The 21095-nt window shown below is 29.7% G+C and overlaps 1 long non-coding RNA gene, 1 other non-coding gene and 1 pseudogene across 11 annotated transcripts; 1 reads left to right on the top strand and 2 right to left on the bottom strand.

The window, feature by feature from the left end:
- Positions 1–1272: 1272 nt before the first annotated feature.
- On the bottom strand, positions 1273–6423 carry LOC114181679 (uncharacterized). 10 transcript variants are annotated; one of them, XR_014994381.1, is made up of 12 exons: positions 6263–6423; positions 6104–6185; positions 4746–4847; positions 4213–4256; positions 3850–4071; positions 3589–3686; positions 3102–3179; positions 2855–3002; positions 2118–2228; positions 1978–2019; positions 1568–1722; positions 1273–1455 (listed from the first exon to the last, which is right to left on the bottom strand). It is a non-coding gene; the product is annotated as an uncharacterized LOC114181679 (long non-coding RNA). The 10 variants fall into 10 exon arrangements; XR_003603893.2 differs by having other exon boundaries at positions 4213–4310; positions 6263–6422; XR_003603896.2 differs by having other exon boundaries at positions 4746–4862; positions 6263–6422.
- Positions 6424–9077: 2654 nt separating this feature from the next.
- On the top strand, positions 9078–19471 carry LOC114180613 (uncharacterized; annotated as a pseudogene).
- On the bottom strand, positions 15421–15504 carry TRNAL-CAA (transfer RNA leucine (anticodon CAA)). Its single transcript has one exon. It is a non-coding gene; the product is annotated as a tRNA-Leu (tRNA).
- Positions 19472–21095: the final 1624 nt, after the last annotated feature.

The raw sequence follows: 21095 nt of genomic DNA on the forward strand, positions 1-21095 counted from the left end.
AAAGTTAGTGCAGAAGATATAATATTTTTGGCTCTAACATCATAGTGTGCCCTCTTATTCTCATCAGCGGTCCATTGTGAGAATTCTTTAGGAAAAGTCTCTCCATCCACTATTTTAATTGGTTTAAAAGGTCCATTTACCACTGCATCCCATACCCCTTTGTCTACTGACTCAAGAAAGATTTTCATTCGAATTTTCCAGAAGGGATAGTTTTCCCTAGCAAACAGAGGGGGCCTGTTGATGGATGCCCCTTCAGCAAAGGTTTGAGATGTATTAGACATAACAGGATCTTTCTAATCGATTAGCGTGCGATTAACCAGCTCTGGTGCCAATTGTTAAAAATCAGATCTGTCTAATACTCCTAACCACAAAGGGATCTGAATTGATTAATGTGTTTTTACTAATTTGAGATGAATCTTGGAAAGATCTTTAGGTTTTAAAGCTCAATTAATCAATTACACAGTTTTGGGTTAATGGACTGTTTAAATCAATCAAGAAGAATTAAAAGAGAGAAGAGGAATCAAAACACACAATTTATACTGGTTCGATTCAAGGCGAATCTACATCCAGTCTTCTCCTAAGTAATACACTTAGGAGGATTCCACTAAACAGAAAGGTTCCAAGAATTACAAGCACACCTATGTAATTCTAACCCCAAAACCCAAGAACTTGATTCAACAATCAAGAACTTCCCCTAGGAGCAATGCATCCACACAATTGCACCTAGGTCCACACTTCAAACACTGAAGCTACTGTAATCAGAAATACAGAAAACAAAACAAGAAACGAAAACACCTAAGTTGTGCAGATTTGACTTGATGCTCCTTGAATCAAGCAAGATCCATCATAGTAGAATCAACCATCAATTCTTCTTGGATCTGTGCTTGAGTTATTGTAGAATCTTCTGAAGCTTTTCTGTCTCTCAGTTGGCTCTGTCTCAGATGAAGACTGCGTGATCTCCCTAAATTTTCAGACCCAAAACAGATTTCAAAACAACTTTTATACAAAGATTTTTGCTGTCACTAATTCAATTAGCAATTATTTTTAACACAAACATTATTTTTTTTTACCAGGAACATTTTTAGTTAAAAAGTAGATTTACATACTTTTATGTTCTTAATATGTGTATCATTTTTACCCTTTTAGTTCCATTAATGTTTTTTTCAACGTTCCCTTCTAAATTAAATATTTTATTTTTACATTTTTTTACCTATGCATGATTATTTGTGTATTTATTAATTTCTTTTAATGATGTGTGATGATACTAGAAAAGTCAATAAAAAAGAAAAGTAATCATAAAATTCTTATTAAATAAAAGTCTACATTACTAATAATCGATCAAGATAAAAGATCTAAAATTCTTTATTAAATTGGAAATATACAGAATAAAAAAAAGACATTTCATTTTGTGTTCCACTAAAAGGGCCATCACCAGAGAAAGATTTCTACCAAAACCTACAAAAACAAAAAATGTATAACATGTTAATAATAATGTTAACAACATAATAATAATAATATTATTATTATTATTAGATAAATTTAAAAAAGTTCTTAGAAAATATAATACCAATACTCCATCACTGAAAGAAGAGCCGTATGAAATAAGTATTTTGGCCAATATATATCCTCTTAACAATAATAACATTATTCACTCAAAAGTCCTGCGAACTTGATTCGCTCACAAGCAGGTGAGAATCCTTGCGGCTATTAAGTCTTGTAGTCCTGCAATTCAATAGTTGTGGCTCAGTCAATAAAATGTAACATCCGAATAGGACATTAAAAATTATATATCGAAGTTCTTAGAAAGTGTCACATTATCATTACATTATAAATCTTTAAGTATCTTAAATGACTTCTTAGAATCCAAATTAATATTTTCTCTCAACATTTTCAACACATGAAGCCTGATCGTGTTCATTGACAAAATATAAAGGATGCAAACTTTGAAATATAATGTAAATTAAGAAAAGAATTCACCTTGAAGAAATATATTTATCAACCTCATCCTTCTCTGCAGGACTATAAACAGACCAACTTTCGTTTAGAAAACTTGCTAAAGCCCAAGTCAAAATGTATCATCGATCAGAAAAATTGAGCTCATGAATTTTGAGAATTACCTTACAACAGAATAACAGGTTCATCATTGTCATGTTGCAAGTTCTAAAATATCATCCCATTATTGTCCACAAACTCTGGATTGATTCTCGTGGCATCGCATCCTAATTTCTCTTTATATTAGAAAAACAAATGTCAACCCTTACAATAAATACCATAAACTTTAAAGCTAGTAAGATATAAAGTAACAATATGTAACCAAACTTTCCAAATTTGGCCTCGTTAAGAGCATTAAATTATTTACCAAACAAAATTACATACACATACTCTATTTTCTGTTTTTACCACATTAAGAACATTTGTTTCTCTATCAAACCAAGACCTAGCTAGATGTTTAGAAAATACAAAAATTGATGAATTTAAACTAAGAAATTAAACATCTTACGGGATGTTGTAAGCGAATGCTATTGTGCAAGAAAAGAAACAAGATATTATAAAAGCATTGAAGAGTATATAATGCAAACGAAATTATAGCAAAACATAATACTAAACCTATGTACCAACAGTTGTTTGCCATAATACATATTAGTTCTTTTTCGTCCTAGTGTGATCATAAAACAAAACCAACCTTTTATTTTGCTTTCAGATCTTGTGCTAATAATTATTTGTTTACTACTTGGAAAACTTTGAACCAAGAAATTTTGTACCACATGAAAATATTTTGACTAAAAACTGAAAGTGGAGAAATTTAGGATAACATGAATGATGCATAATTCATAATCAATTAATCATGAGATACCTTTTTTATTTGTCCTCTTTAACATGACCGTGTCAGCGTGTGCTTCATCAACCTCAGTTCTTCATTTTATAAGAGCATCATGGTCCTCCATTGTAAAGGGGACACAGTTGAAGGAACAACTTTTGCCTTCTAATTCCGCAACTTCACACTTTACATGTACATATTAAGCACACAGAATTATTATGAACACAATGTCACGGCAATGGTAATCCATATAAAAAAACCATAACACCTTATTTTCTATTACCTTTTTCTTAGTTGCAGCAATCTTAAGTTTTGCTTCTTTCACTCCTTTTGCATATGTTAAATATATCTCCTGAGTTTCCTGGACATATTAAGCAAGTTTCCAACCACTTTAAATGATATTAAGACAACAAATCACCACAGCAAAATCCTCATCAAACAAAACATATACAGATATCTCAGCTGACAATTTGGAACATTTCCCATTTACAAAAATCAATATTAGTCATAGTTTTTAGAATATTAGTCATATTTTTGTGATTTCTTTGTATACTCGTTGCAAAAAAGTGGATCTTTGGATGGTGTTGCAAATTAAAAAAGGCTTTGCCATAAACATGCCCAAAAACAAGGCCTTGAGCTCCTCTGTGCCCTTCCACTGTTCCCACATCTTTGATATGCTGCATATCACACTTTTATGAAAGAAGGATAGAATAATTTTGAAAAATAAAAGCATCTAAAAAGAAAACCTAAAATTTATAATGCTGACTGACCTGATCAAGAGGCACTTGTTGCAGAACTTAATTGGACAATATTTTCCATTCTTGAGGTTCTTGCATGTTGCAGTAAAATTTTCCTTTTTTTGCCGGCACTACAGTGGAAACCCAACAAAACAAAAATGTTATCATCCAAATGCACCACAAAATCAAGAAACAAACCGAACAACAAAGAGTAATTGGATAATCATCAGACTCCAACGAGCAAAATGAAAAATTGGACATCACAAAAATAAAGAAAAAAAATGAATAAAGTACTTGATGACAAGATTTTCCAGTTCCCTTTGGAGAACTGGCCGCAGCATCCTCGGAGTTCTTATTCTGAGTAGAAGATAATCTCGCGTCCACTTGGAGTAGGAGAAAGGAATTCCCTCGTTGAATGCTGAGTTGAAGGGAGCAGCAAAAAGGAAAGAAGGCTGGTGATACGAGCACAGTAACCCTTGAATTCCAGGCACCTTGTGGCTTTTAAGTCTTTTAGCCCTGCAACAATTGTAGAAAAGAAACATTTTTATTGCTTGCACCTGTGCAGCATCCATTATTGAACAGAAAACTACAATAACTAAAATGTAACATCCAAACAGAGCATTAAAATTAAAAACTGTATACATGGCGAAACCATACCTTTCCAAACACTCCCCAAAACTCTAAGAGTTGCACCGCATTCCCTACATGTTTGGACGAAACCATATTCCTTGACATTACGATATAAGAAACGAGTGCTGTATTCATCACAGGATAACCATCATTAAAGAAAACATATACATATATACAAGTACTGTATTTTATACTCTCTCATTCTTTCATTTTGTACCATGGATGTCTCAGCTGACATTTGGAACATTTCACATTTACAAAAACAATAGTAGTCATAGTTTTTAAAAAAAATTTAAGTTTTTCTTGCATTGCAAGTGTGTCAAAAATTCCATTGCTTTCTAACTATAGTTGAAACATACAAAAATCAGCGAGTTTTTTCTGTACTAAGGCACACGTATCCAGCATGATAAACAATTTTAAACAAGATAAAGTATCTCATGAGGGATACCAATGACCTGGTACAAGACAAGAAAACAAAAATATGCATAATGTGACCAAGTAAAGCATGCAGAGTGTTTATAAAATGTAAAGATGAAAAAGGAGTTGAAAAAGAAGAATACCTCTGCAGAGAAGTTCTTTGAACCAACAGGAGGCGTGATAGAATTTCATTCCAGTGAAAATAAACTGAGATGAAGTGAATCATTCCTTCACAGTACCAGTACCTTCACAAAGGAAAGCTAAAATAAAATAAATGATAGACAGTGTTAGAAAGTTCTAAGAGGTAAAATGAATATGGCGATAAGTGGCATGCATTAGAGCAAAACTAAACCTTACCACTGGCTTCACCAAATTTTTCCAACAAAAGAACGAAGGAACAAAATAAATAAAAAAAAAAAAAGAAAAGAAAAGAAGTTTACCATCAACAACATACTTCCTTATGCAGAGCCAAACATATTCATAACACCTCCCAGAATACACACCGCAAACGACTGTCTTTCTTTTTTTTATTCTCTATATTTAGGTTTTCTTCTCTATAGGTTAGAAACTATTTTTTCTCATTCTCTTATGAGTTAGGAATTTCAAAGACCGTAACCTTTAACCCATGTTGGACTACCTCTGTCTATACGCGTGACTTACCTGCGTTACAGCAACAGTCTTTTGTTTTATTCACAAACTTTTAATTTATTCATTAATTATTTTATTTCTATTTTTTAAATTATTCTTTTACTATTCTTTTTTTCTTTAACTATTTGAAACATAAAATAAATTAAAATTCTGTTTAGTAATTTTTTGAAAATTTATTAAATTAAATGAAAAGTACATATTTTTTTATTTTAAAAAGAATCATTTTTATCAATTTAATATTTTTATATTATGTGATGAAAATTATATATAAGAAAAAACAAAGGACAGCGGAAGCAATCAGAGGATATTTTGTAATTTTTGGGATAGAGACATCGTCTTCTCCGCCATAGATATTTTGGGTTCTTCAGCATTATTCAACTCATTACAACTATGTGATAAGATAATTTTTAACGCAAGATCTTTGTTATGAGAAAACTTCCAAGTACATTTCTAAAGTGTTGTCTGTCGTATTTTTACGTAGCAAGTCCAAAATCATTTTATTTTCTAAATACTAAATTTAAAACAAGTATTCACTCTTACAATAGGGAACAAAGAATAAACAATATGAGTATAAATATATATTTTTATTTTTTTTACAATTTTGTGATTTTTCTAAAATATAAATTAAAAAAGTGAAATTAAAAGAATATATTTGTCATAGTATTACAAATTCTGTCTCTTGAAGATAAGATTTTAAATTTATAGCATGAACTTAGAATTTAAGGTTTATTAGGTAAAAGAATTAAAAACATATAATGAGAAAAAAATTGTCAAAAAAAAAAAAACTAGTTAACAGCTTCTAAATTTGAAATAAAATAAAGCAATCATCTTGTCTCATGAATAGAAAGCTCACCAAGTCAGAATACTGAAAATGCTCCTCTGATCTGAAATAGCTTTAACTCCACCAAACTCAAGTGACTTTTAGGTTAGAGCAACTGTGAGAAAACATGCGCAACTTTTAGAATCAGGCACAAAAATGAATGGAGTGAAATTATTCATAGTATGCATTCACCTTTATAGAAGAACTGCACCACCAAAACAATACCTCTTAAGAGAAAGAAAAGAAGAAAAAAAAAAGTGTGGGTATAGCAGAAGAAGGAGGGTTGGGGTTACTGTGAGAAACCTGCGCAGCAGATTTTAGTGTTCATGTGAGAACCATTGGAAACTAACTTGAAAATATCTATTAAATACATAATAAAGTAGTTTGCATTTGCATGTAACTCTCTGCCATCACCAGAGATAAGATTTTCCACCATTCATCGGTTACGTGCCAAGATAATCTGCCATTCTTCTATTCACACGTAAGACAAAAGAAATAACTTTATCACATCTTAAAAAAGTATAATTTAAATAAAAAATATAGAAGTTATGATGTTAAATTATTTATATGATCTATGATGAGATGAAGATTTTGTTATTTTAAATTATATATAATATAATATATGTACTATTTTTTATAAACTTTTTAAAAAGAAAAAAAAATCTTAAATACTGTGGAGATTTTAAATGTTTTTAAATTTCATGTTGGAGACAGAAATTATAAGAAAAATATACATAAAATATATTTAAATTTTCATACTGTTTTAGATCAATTTTGTAAGATTCAATGGTCTCTTCCTTATTTATGTGGCTTAAATAACAGGTTGTGCCATAAAATTCTGTTTGATTCTACAACTATAAGAAAGTATAGAGATATTAATATTTAAAAAAATTTATACTGTTTTATATAATAAATTATTGATCTTAGAACAAGTCTTTTAAAATGAAGGCCCCATTTATAATACTTTATTATTAAATGTAACATTTATAGAATTATTAAATAAAATATTATAAAATTGAATAGATATGGTTTATAAGGTATTAATATATAGTTATTCCAAAAGAAAATAACTATAACAATAAAATATATACAAATCAATTATAGATAACATAAGTTTTTTCAAAAGAACTATCCCTTGACAAAATAATTATTAAGAGCCTAAGGTACTGTTGAGAATCATTTTCTCCTTTCATCATAGGTGTATTATCACCTAACTCCTCATCTATTCATACCATAAAATGATCAGACAAACAAAACAAAAGAAACAACATGGTAATGTAAGCTGGTGTGCAAAGAATTATATAAGACAATTAAATCATATTAAATATAAGCTAAGAATGAATAAAATATAGTACATCATATATGTACACACCAAATAGTTAACATTAAACTCAATTATCTAGATATATGTGAAATTTAGACTCACACTTGGATCCCCCTTCAGCATAAGCATTCATGAGTCCAACCACATAAGGCATTGAGAGTACTCTCAACTCAAAACTTTAAAGCAATGAGTTTATGGGTCTTTATCCTTTTATTGTGTTTTACTTTGTCATTTCTAGCCGATGTGTGACTTAGATTCACACTTGAATTCCTAACAGAATTCACTAGAGGCATGCACTTATAGTACTATTTATGCTATGTAGAGCTATAGACAAAGGATTTATCACCCTACTACTCACAAGGATAATCCTCTTAGCGCCTAGGACCAAACAACTTCAGTGAGCGTCAATCGATTATAGCTCAGCATTGTATCAGATATCAAGAACTGCATTTTTTGTTTTTTAGGGAACTTAAACTTGTTCAATTGATCAAATTGGAACTCCGTTTACTGCATTGGTTGAAAACAGTTTTAAACATGGAAACTTGTACCAATTTGTTCAATTACTCATATTCTAAACTCTCTCAATCACACAAAACCAAGTCCAAACTAGTAAAAATTAATGAATCAAACACTCAGCATACAATTCAAAACATCTATGCTCATCACAAATCAAATTCATCAAAAACAATTAAAGTTCATTCCTAGTGTGAAATCAATCATCATTGATCAAATTAGTAAGAACACTACAAAACAATTAAAGACTGGCTTGCTTTCTTTACATTAGCAAAGTTTCTCAGCAACCCAAAAAGTCAAAAAGCCTCTCAACTCACAAAGTGCCCCCTTTCTGTACTTAGATATAACATCAAAACAATTCGACCATGCAAACAAAGACATTGATCAATAGAGATTCAGACATTGGCCAATATGATACTAAGTTTAGTAGCTATGTGGGTATTATATCTAAACACCATATTTCAATTTTGGTTAACTCATGAAATGAGATTGAAGAGACAAAAAATAACTTGTTATGGCAAAATATTCCGATAATTATGTATTTTATGTTAAAATCGCATATTTTGTGTGTTTACATAAATTATTAATATGTCATATATTTTGGTTTTGCAGCAAGTTTTGACCTTCAACCGCAAACAATGATCTCGTTTTCTTCTCTCTTTACCAAGGTTTTCCCCCTCTTTAGGTTAGAAATTATAATTTCTTTCTCTTATGAATTAGATTTGTCAAAGGCAGTAGTAACCTGACCCTCTCTTCTCTTTATGTTGGACCACCTCTACCTATGTGTTCAGGTTACATACTTTTATTTTATTCATCATATTTTTTTATATTTTATGTTACTTTTAGATTTTAAAATCAATAGTTTTTTATCTCATTATTTTATTTTCATTCTTTTTAAATTATTATTTTACTAATCATTTTATTATTACTTTATTTTATAATACTATTTGAAATATACAATAAATTAAAATTCTATTTAGTAATTTTTTAAAATTTTATTTAATTAAATGGAAAATATATATCTTTTTATTTTAAAAAAATCATACATTTTCTCAATTTAATATTTTTATATTTTTTCCATTATATTTTTACTTTTTAGTTTATTTTATTTTGTTTTTTATTTTATTTTTATATCATTATCAGGATAGATTACATATTAACATATAAACAATGGGTCTAGCTTGGCACCTGGCGGCGGGAGGTTTCCGCCCGGCGGTCTATGCTGGGATTTCACCTGATGACGTTAAAGTAGCGTCAGGTGATAATGCAAGGGGCAGTGTGCGAATTTTATTGTGTTTTGTATGCTTGAGATGTCGGACATGGACCAAAAGATGTTTGACTTGTCACGAGTGGATAAGTTCGTGACTAGTGTTGGAGCATGTGATTAATATGAGCGGGGATGTTTATATTAATGATACTCTCGTGTGAAGATATGAGTGGGAAGGTTCATATGTTCCATGCTCACACTTGAGAGTTACTACGAGCAGGAGATTCGTAGCTAAATGGACTACAAGCAAGGAGGTTAGTAGAGTTAGACTACGAGTAGAGAGATTCGTAGAGGTTGGACCACGAGCGGGTAGGTTAGTGGAAGCATGATATATCCTGGATCAATGGTCAAGTACTTGTATGGTGTGCCTGGGTTCGTAGTAGTTTTTTCTTCTCTATATTTAGGTTTTCTTCTCTATTGGTTAGAAATTATTTTTTCTCATTCTCTTATGAGTTAGGGTTTTCAAAGACCTTAACCTTTAACCCCATGTTGGACCACCTCTGTCTATACGCGTGACTGACCTGCACTACAACAACAACAGTCTCTTGTTTTTGTTTTGAATATTGATGTTAGTTCACAAACTTTTAATTTATTCATTAATTATTTTATTTCTATTTTTTTAAATTGTTCTCTTACTATTCTTTTTTTTTTCTAAAACTATTTGAAACATACAATTAATTAAAATTTTGTTTAGTAATTTTTTGAAAATTTATTAAATTAAATGAAAAGTACATAACTTTTTATTTTAAAAAATATCATTTTTATCAATTTAATATGTTTATATTACGTGATGACAAGTATACTTAAGAAGAAACAAAGGACAACGGAAGCGATTAGCAGAGGATATTTTGTAATTTCTTGGATAGAGGCATCGTCTTCTTCGCCACAGATATTTTGGGCTCTTGGTATTATTCAACTTATTACAACTATGTAATAAGATAATTTTTAACGCAAGATCTTTGTTCTGAAAAACCTTTCGAGTACATTTCTAAAATTTTGTCTATTTTATTTCTATATGGCAAGTCCAAAATCATTTTATTTTCCAAATACTAAATTTAAAACAAGTATTCACTCTTACAGTAGCTAACAAAGAATAAAAATATGAGTATAAATATATTTTTTTTTTCTACAATTTTGTGATTTTTCTAAAGAATAAATTAAAAAATTAAATTAAATAATATATTTGTCAAAGTATTAAAAATTCTGTCTCTTGAAGATAAGATTTTAAATTTATAGGATCAACTTAGAATTTACGGTTTATTAGGTAAAAAGAATTATAAACATAAAATGAGAAAAAATTTGTTAAATACAAAAAAGAAAAAACTAGTTAACAGCTTCTAAATCTGAAATGAAATAAAGTAGTCATCTCGTTCCATGAATAGAAAGTTCACCAAGTCAGAATACTAAGGACACTTCTCCGATCTGAAACAACTTAAACTCCACCAATCTCAAGTGACTTTTAGCCACAAGAATGAGAGGAGTGAAATTATTCATAGTATGCATTTATCTTTGTAGAACTTTATAGAACTGCACCACCAAAACAATACCTCTTAAGAGAAAGAAAAGAAGAAAAAGAAGAAAAAAAGTGTGGGGATAGCAGGAGGAGGGTTAGGGTTACAATGAGAAACCTGCGCAACAGATTTTAGTGTTCATGTGAGAACCATTCGGTGAAAACTAACTTGTACAGAACTATTAAATATATAATAAAGTAGTTTGCATTTGCATGTAACTCTTTGCCACCAAGAGATAAGATTTTTCACCATTCATGGATTATGTGCAAAAATAATCCGTTATTCCCCTGTTCACACGCAAGATAAAAGAAATATAACTTTATCACATCTTAAAAGAGTATAATTTAAATATAAAAACATAGAAGTAATGATGTTAAATTATTTTGTTACATTTATATAATTTATGATGAGATGAAGATTTTGTTACATTTAAATTATATATAATATAATATATGAACTATTTTTTATAAACTTTTTAAAAAGAAAAAAAATATGGAGATTTTAAATGTTTAAATTTCATGTTGGAGACAGAAATTATAAGAAAAGTATACATATTAATATATTTAAACTTTTACACTGTTTTAGATAAATTTGGTAAGATTCAATGATCTCTTCCTTGTTTCTTTAGTTTAAATAACAGGTTGTGCCATAAAATTCTGAAAGATTCTACAACTATAAGAAAGTATAAAGATATTAATATTTTTAAAAATTTATACTATTTTATAAATAAATTATTGGATCTTAAAACAAGTCTTTTAAAATGAAGACTCATTTATAATATTTTATTATTAAACATAACATTTATAGAATTATTAAATAAAATATTATAAAATTGAATAGACCTAGTTTATGAAGTATTAATATATAGTTATTCAAAAAGAAAACATATATGCAAACCAATTATAGACAAATTTTTCAAAAGAACTATCCTTTCGACAAAATAATTACCAGAGGCTAAGGAACTATTCAGAATATATATACACACACCAAATAGTTATCATTAAACTCAATTATCTAGATATATGTCATTAGATATACAACACCATGAGACTTAAGTCTAATCACATAAGTTATTGACACCACTCTCAATCAAAAACCTTAACACAATTGATTTATGAGTCTTTATCCTTATATAATGCTCTACTTTTTCATTTTTAGTCAATGTGAAACTTAAATTCATACTTGGCCTAACAATCTTCCTTCCAAGTGTCAGTCCCTTCTCGTGACATTACATCCTCTTTTCTCTTTAGACTAGAAAAACAAATGTCAACTCTTACAATAAATAGCATAAACTTTAAAGCTAGTAAGATATAAAGTAACCATATGTACCCAAACTTTCCGATTTGCCCCCGTAAAGAGCATTTTCATATATGATTATAAAATATATTGTCTTTTTTCTGTTTCACATTAGTTACATTCACCACTAATTTCTCAACTGGTATAATATATATTTATAGGAAATTGTAATGTAATAATAATAATAATAATAATAATAATAATAATAATTTAATAATAATAATAATGATATTATTAGTATTGAAAGGTTATTTAGTTTAATCTAATATTTACCTATTTGTAACTTGTGATAATAATTTATAATGAGAAACATTTGAGATTGTAAAAACAATTTATAAAAAAATATTTTCTATTTCTTTATAAATAATATCGGGTTGGTTTTAAGAAAAAATGCTTGTAGTAGTATAAGTTTTTGAAATAAATAATAAATATGTTTGTAAAATTACTTTTATTTCACATTTTTACAATAAATTACAATATAACACTTTAATCTTATTTTATTTCAATAACATAATTAATTTTGTAATATCCCCTACGAAATATATATAATAAAGACAAAACACTAATAGAAAAATATAATTTAGCCACGGATATTAACTATTGAAATAATTTAGTTACAAATTGTGACTGAAATAGCTATCGATTCATAGTAGTCGCAAGTAGCCACTGATCTAGTGACTGAATACATGTATAATAATATTCATTACTATAGCGACTGAAATAGCCATAGAAAACTTTTAGTCTCTAAATATTATGTTTTAACCACCGATTTAGTGACCAAAATAAATCTTATTTTGCAAAATATATTTAATATGGTAATTAGTCATCGAATATTTTCGGTCGCTAAACATTATTTAATATGTAATGTTTTAGTCACCGATCTAGCGACCGAAATAAATTTTATTTTGTAAAATATATTTAATATGGTAATTAGCCACCACATATTTTTGGTTGCTAAAATATTATTTAATATCTAATATTTTAGCCACCGATTTAGCGACCAAAATACATTTTATTTTTGTAAAATATATTTAATATGCCAATAGACACTGAATATTTTTGGTTGGTAAAACAATATTTAATATGTAATGTTTTAGTCACCGATTTAGCGACCGAAAGAAATATTATTTTATAAAATATATTTAAGATGATAATTAGCCACCGACTATTTTCGGTCGCTAAAACATTATCCAGAATCTAATACTTTAGCCACCAATTTAGCCACCAAAGAAAGTATTATATTATAAAATATATTTAATATAGTAAGTGATCACTTAATATTTTTGATAGATAAAATATTATTTATTTAATATAAATTATAATTAATTAAATTATGTATTTTTACATTTTGTCGACACTTAAAGAAAAAATGATATCCTACTTTAAAAAATCACCACCACCACCACCACCACCACTACCATCTCTCGATATATAATATATTTGTACAATTATCTAAAAAGAAAATAATCATATTAACATAATATATACATCGAAACTTTCAAAACATAGAATTATCCCAAAATTAAACATGACAAAAGGAAATGTTATCTTATGAACTTAAACTCAGGTTCTTTATCATCCAGAGATGCATCAACTTCTACACTATCTTTTTCTCATTCCACAAAAGTGATCATTACAAACAAAGAGAGATTAAAAAATTTTCTTAGCCTCTACAAGAAATTCTTTAATTACCAAGAAAATTTACCAATGATAATAAATTTGTCGGTAAAACATTTACCAATAGAACAATAAGGGACAAATTCCATGATGAGAAATCCTCTTGCTAAGGGACTTCCACCAAGGTTCTTAATGAACATGTTGCTTATCTGAATTTTTTACATTTTGAGGAATCGTTGGTTTAATGGGAGTTAGTCACTTTTATGTGTTTTTGTGTTTTATATTTGGTTTTATGTATGCATGCATTGTCTTTGGAAATACTTTAAATATTATTCAAAAATTACAATCTGTATATTAAGGTTATTATATTGATCTCATTGAGATAAAGTAAGGACCACTTGAAAATAGACGTGTGTAAGTCACCTTCACATAATTTTCATGCTACACATGTCATGATAAGCTAATGTACTTGGTTCTGTCAGCATTAGTGATCATTGTGAGGTTTAGCTGCAATTAATGCAACTAAAACTGTTTCGGGTTTATAATGTAATCAATGGACAAAATCTTTTTAGTATTTTCATGGCATATAATGACAAATTTGAGCTTATAAAGTCTAACACTTATAAGGATATATATATATATATATATATATATATATATATTCAATGAATAATTAAATGTGTTAAGGCCATTATATTATTATTAGCCAACGTATTAAAGTGATAAAAAAAATTAAATCTATGATTAAGAGAATAAATATGTCATGAAATATTAAATGTGAAAATACTAGCAATATTCTAATTTGTTGAAGAGGACAAATTAGAAATATTGAAATTTAAGTGAGTAATTGACAGAAGTTACATATAAGATTATGGACCCAATTTGTGAGCACAATACGTACTATTCTTGTACATTTCTCTTCCTCCCCATCAGAAGGGAAGTGAAGAGGGAACCTTCAGGTGCTCTACAATTGGAAGATCAGATACCATTTTTATTTGTTGTTCCCTATGATGCATAGATACGATACGTGTATCCAATAGGACATGTATCCGAAACGTCGATACATTTTTTTTGAAAATAATAGGATACGATACGTAATATATGCAACTTGAAAAGTGTCCAATTATTCCAAAAAAATATGATAAATATATGATTGTTATTCTGTTAATCCAAATTAAATCATATATATCAAAGTTCTCAATATAAAAAGTTATAAATTATTGTCATCATAAAAGTATTATTGTTTAATAGATTAGATACTTCATTGATATGCATTGGTAAAATATCCTAAAGTATTGATACGGATATGTGCCGAATACGGATAGGTGATCTAGATTGAAGTATCGGTGCATCATAGGTTGTTTGTATTGGTCAGGTACGCTTCCACATTCTATTGTTTTGGGATATTCAGAACTGCTTAAATATTGTTAGGTTTATTTCTCTTTTTAAATTGATTTGGTTTGATTCATATTCTAACAATCTTCCCATGGATTCTCTCATGCATTAATTGGAATACTCATATAAAACTAATAATGAAACAATTTACTATGTATACAACTAGCATGGCACACTATGAATGAACAATTATCTTTCATTTTCATGCAGACGAATATGTTTTCTCTACTGTATTTATTAAAAAATCCCTTGCATGCACAACATACTACATGAGTAAATCCCTTGTATGCACAACATACTACATGAGAGTCCATGCATGACTGAAAATGGGGGTTCTACTTCTTCAACTGAGAGAAGATTTTTAAGTAAATAATATTTTATAAATTAAAAAGAGTATAAAAAAGAAAACAAAATATTACGAGCAAAGTGTCAGAAAAGGGATTTGAACCCATGCCCTCTTTCAAATACCAGAACTTGAGTCTGTCGCCTTAGACCACTCGGCCATCCTGACATTTTTGACTATTGGCATGGCTTGCCGAAAATAAAGTTATATTGATTTAGTAAAGCCAATAAGAAAGTACATGTTGATCAGAACAATTTATGAAACAACATCAAAGTCCACTTTGATTTATGAACAACTCTGTCAGCATTCTTGAAACTCCTATACCTTAAGTAAAACTAACCTTTGATTTGTTTGCCTCAGAAAATTAGATTAACTATATTGAGATTCAAATGTAAAAAAGGTGAAGGTTCAGTAGCTAACACTATTATCTTTGAAACCTTGGATGGTTCTTTTTATCAGCAATAACTAATATATAAATAAAAGAATGAGACATTATGGATGCCTCAACCCATGTGCAAAACTAAAGAAACAAAGGAGATAAAAAATGAACCTATAATACTAAATCTCCTTTTCAACATACAAACCCTCAAGCAACACCCAAACCCCACATATGACAAAACACAAATGAGATGCATCTTATCATCTATATAGACCCAAAATATTACAAAGAATATATGTATACAATTGTATCGTAGGGTCATCTCCCACCAAGATAGATCTAACAATCTATATATAACATAAAATAAATTTGTAAAAAACTGGATGTCCAATACACCCCCACAAATCAACCTTTCCACTAGATTCAACAAGAGAAAATTTATTTTTCACAGTAGGTTGTTTATGATCATTCCAAGACATAGCTATCTCCTTTGCAATAAGTTTGACTCAAAACCTTAACACCAAAACAACACAACATAGGCCCCCCCAAAAATTTTGAATTTTTTTTTTACAATAGATATTTTAATTTTTTTTATTATAGATATTAGGTATTTTGATTTTATTTTGTTATAAATATTAAATCAAATATTTTATTTCTTTTATAAACATAATAATTAATACTAATAAATAATAAAATATAAAATCAAATATAATAAAGAATAAAGATTAAAAAGATTTATCAAGATATTTTTTGTTATTTGTTTTCATTATAGGTTGTGTTCTTCATAAATTGTTTTCATATTTCATTCTCATCTGTTTTCTTTTGTTTCTGAAAAGAAAAGGATCTACTATTTTTTCTCTTATTTCTCCTTTATTCTCTTCCATCCTCGAGGAAGAAAAGAAGAAGGTAATTCTTTCATCTCACTTAATAGTGAAATATTAGTTCAATAATTTATTTAATGAGCCTCTTTTATATGTTTATGCCTTGAGTTTCTTACAAATTGTTCTCATCTTCCATTCTTGCCTATTTTCTTTTGTTTCTGAAGAGAAAAAGATCAATTATTTTTGCTTTCATCTCTTAACTGTTCTCTTCCATCCTCAAAGAAATAAAGGAGAAGGTAATTCTCTTTTGTCTCACTTGATAGTGAAATATTAGTTTAATAATTTATTTAATGAGCCTCTTTTATATTAATTTTTTATTTTATCAACATAGAAGAAAAAATGATTGTACTGTGTGTTTTTTATAATTGAATTTTAAGTGTGGTTTGATTATCACCGAATTTTCTTTTGGTATTTATGTCTCTCAATTTTTTATTAGATTATGATAAATCATTTTTTAGTATTTCTTTTAAATAGGTATATTGATGAAGAATAAAAGAATAGATTCATTTTTTAAAAGCGATTAAAGGGAAGCTACCCGTGAAGATGAAAACAGGACAAATTCAACTCTTCCAGATATTCTGAAGCATGATACTAATGTTCCAATTGTTCAATTAGAGGAGCCCCCTTTTAAGGTTCAAAAAATTATAGGTGAGGAGTTTCATATTAATTCTTTGGAACGTGATCTAGGAAAGCGTTTTCAAATATGGGAATATCCAATGAGTCAAAGAGATGAGATTCGAAAAGCTTATTTAAAATGGGGTCCATATCAAATGAAACTTGAAAATTATCCTTATTCTAAGGAAAAACATCCAAGGAGATTTCAATCTAGTTGGTTTAAAATGTTTCCTTCTTGGCAAGAGTATTCCCTGGCTAATGATGGAGCTTATTGTTTGACATGTTATCTATTTAGTTCAAAGCCAGATGGTCGTTTTGGGTCAGATGTGTTTACTAAACAAGGTTTTAGATCATAGATCATGGAAAAATATGTGCATTTCTCAACCACATTAGAGATAGTCCTAGCTCACCGCATAACAATGCAATGAAAGCTTGTGGAGACTTGTTGAATCAATCTATGCACATTAATAACATTATAAATATTCAAAGTTTAGAACAAGTATGCAAGAATCGTTTACGGCTCAAAACCTTTATTGACACAATTCGTTGGCTAGCATTTCAAGCTTGTGCATTTAGAGGCCATGAGGAAACACCAGAGTCAAGTAATGGAGGTAACTTTCTTGAAATGATTAAACTTCTAGCATCATATAATGATAAAGTGGCACAAGTTGTGTTAGAAAGTGCTCCATATAATGCTAAGTATACTTCTCATCATATTCAGAAAGAAATCTTGCACATTCGAGAAGAAATTGGAGATTCTAAATTTTGCATAATTGTTGATGAAGCACGTGATGAATCTAAAAAAGAGCAAATGGCTATTGTTTTGAGATTCGTAGATAAGGATGGTAATATAAAAGAACATTTTTTTGATATTGTGCATGTTAAGGATACAACAGCCGCCACTCTAAAAAAAGAATTGAGTGTCGTTCTCTCTAGGCATAATCTTGATGTTTCCAATATCCGCAGTCAAGGGTATGATGCTGCTAGTAATATGAAGGGAGAATGGAATGGGTTGCAAGCATTATTTCTCAATGATAATCCTTATGCTTATTATGTGCATTGTTTTGCTCACATACTACAACTTGCTTTGGTGGCTGCTTTAAGAGAGGTCATTCCAGTTCATCAATTTTTTTCAAATTTGGCTTTTATTGTAAATGTTGTGTGTTCCTCTAGTAAACATCATCATTTGTTACAAGCTATTGAATTATATGGAATAACTCAATTGTTAGAAATGGGTGAACTTGAAACTGGTAAAGCAAAAAATCAAATTGGCACTTTAAAACGAGTTGGTGATACTCGTTGGAGCTCGCATTTTTATTCCATTTGTAGTATGATGAAGCTATATAATGCATCTTGTCTGGTTCTTCAAAAAATTATTGTTGATGGATCAACTTATTCTCAAAGAGGTGATGCTGATGCTGCATTGAATATGTTGTCTTTATTTGAGTTCATATTAATTTTACACATGATGAAAGAGATTATGGGAATTACTGACGGTCTTTGCCAAGCTTTGCAGAAACAATCTCAAGATATACTGAATGTTATGCAATTGGTTTGTTCTACTAAAATTTTGATTCAAAAGTTGAGAGAGGATGTTTGGAAAAATCTATTGAAAGGTGTGGTATTCTTTTGTGAACAACATGACATTGATATTCCTGATTTTAATTCTACTTATGTTGCACGTCATGGCCATTCTCGACATCAAAAAGATCATGTCACTATGGAACATCATTTTAGGGTGAATATATTTCTTGTTACAGTGGACAAGCAGTTGCAAGAATTAAATGACAGGTTTAATGAGCAAACAATGGAACTTTTAACTCTAAGCAATGCTTTAGTTCCTAAGGATGCACTCTTGTGAACAAATATTATCCTTTAGATTTTAGTGAGCAAGAGAAGATTAGTTTAAAATTTTAGCTTCAACATTTTATTATTGATGCTCCTAACCATCCAGATTTGAAGAATTTATCAACCATGCTTGAATTATGTTAATCTTTGGCAAGAACAGGAAAGTCAAGGACATTCTACTTGATTGATCGTTTAATTCGTCTTATTTTAACTCTTCCTGTCTCTACAGCTACAACAGAAAGATCATTTTCTACAATGAAGATTATCAAAACAAGATTGCAGAATAAAATGGAAGATGAGTTTCTTGCCGACAATATAATTATTACATTGAAAAAGAAATAGCTAAAATTTTAGTTCTGATTTAATTATTGATGAGTTAAGGGATCTAAAGGAACGAAGGGCAATCTTTTAGATATTTGTGATTTTTTTTTAGTTATCGTTATACTAAGTTATGTATTCATTTTTATTGTGTTGGTGATAATAATGAAATGTATAAATATTGGATGTATTATTTGGGCTCCCCCAACAATGTTGGTCAAGATCCGCCACTATCTTGAACTATATGTCTACTGCAACACTTACCTCAATTCCATTTCCACACCATTCATTCCTTGCTCATAACAAAATACCCCCTTGTGGTTAGTCCACAGTGAACTCATGTTGTGTGAAGATTTTTTTTGCTCTAAAGACGCCCCCACAAGTAGTACTTTTCTTGAAATCTTGTAAAACAAGAAATTCAATAGAATCACTATACAATTTTGTTTTACGGACAATAAATTTGGACAGTGCCACTGAAAAGAGTTCTATGAAATATAATATAACTCACTTCAGCATTGGATAGGGAGTAATGCAAAAGGAAAAATTAGAAGATCTATAATTTCAACCACAACTCTTATGGCGAGGTCACTGGACATCATGTGATCAATCAACTTGTCATAGGACCTCTCAACACTGCAAAACCATGAAAGATTGAATAGTTAATATTGAATTAAAGAGAGAAGAATGAGATCATGTTAGTTTATCTTTAAGACCACCTTTCGGTGTCAGGATAAAATAAAGAGCAATGCTATCATCATTTGGACCACAATTCATGAAGGACTTCGGCCACACCGTTATTCTTGAGAGCAAGTCCGAGCAAAGCACATCAGGGAAAAGTTTTGTCTCCTCCATAACTTTGGAGCATGCTAAAGTTGACATATGGGCTAAAAGCCCAAGAATGGTATGAATACCAGGGCAGGAAAGGTACAATCTTCCCCTATTTGCTAGAAATTTAACTTTAGATAACGGTTCATCATAAAAGCTAGAAAAACTATCTGCTTCTCAAAGGGTAAAAAACAAATTTCTTACCTCCAGACTGGATCTGCAATAGGATGTGGAACAATCAGAACAATCAATTGGTGCCATCAGTTCTAACAAAGTTCAGTTCTCCTTCATGTCTTCGTGCTATCAGCCACTCTACAGATGGATGTTATATATATGAATAAAAGATGGATATTATGACCCATCAGTCAGGGACCACTCAGCGTTCTCAGGTTTGTAGAAAATACCTTGTAATTTCACTGCCTTCAATGACAATGGGTTAGACAGTACAACCGACCCAAACGACACGAACACTGCAAACGATGACGACCCAGACGACAGTGACACATTCGACGCTGATGACGCAGACGACAAAACAAACCACATAGTAGACGACATTGATGATGCAAACGGCGAGGCGGACGACACTGATGACATAAACAGCGAGGCAGACGCTGCTGATGACGCAAACGAAGCAGACGATAAAATGTTGGTGAGAAAGAAATTGAGATGTGGGTGAGAGTTGAGAGTGATTTTTTGCAGTTCAGGAAAGAGGGTGGGCTGAAGAGGAAGAATCAAGAAGTAATTTAGGCCAGGAAGTAATTTAGGTTGCATTATTTTTAATTAAAAAAGTTATATCAATTTTACATATGAAACTTTATCGTAGGTAATCATTTTTAAAATTTTTTTTATTATATTTATTATCTACACTTATTTTCATAGATAACTTTTTGTAT

Source organism: Vigna unguiculata, chromosome 4, assembly GCF_037176805.1.
Source record: "Vigna unguiculata cultivar grain cowpea cultivar isolate G323 ecotype 2 chromosome 4, ASM3717680v1, whole genome shotgun sequence".
NCBI classification, from domain to species: Eukaryota; Viridiplantae; Streptophyta; class Magnoliopsida; order Fabales; family Fabaceae; genus Vigna; species Vigna unguiculata.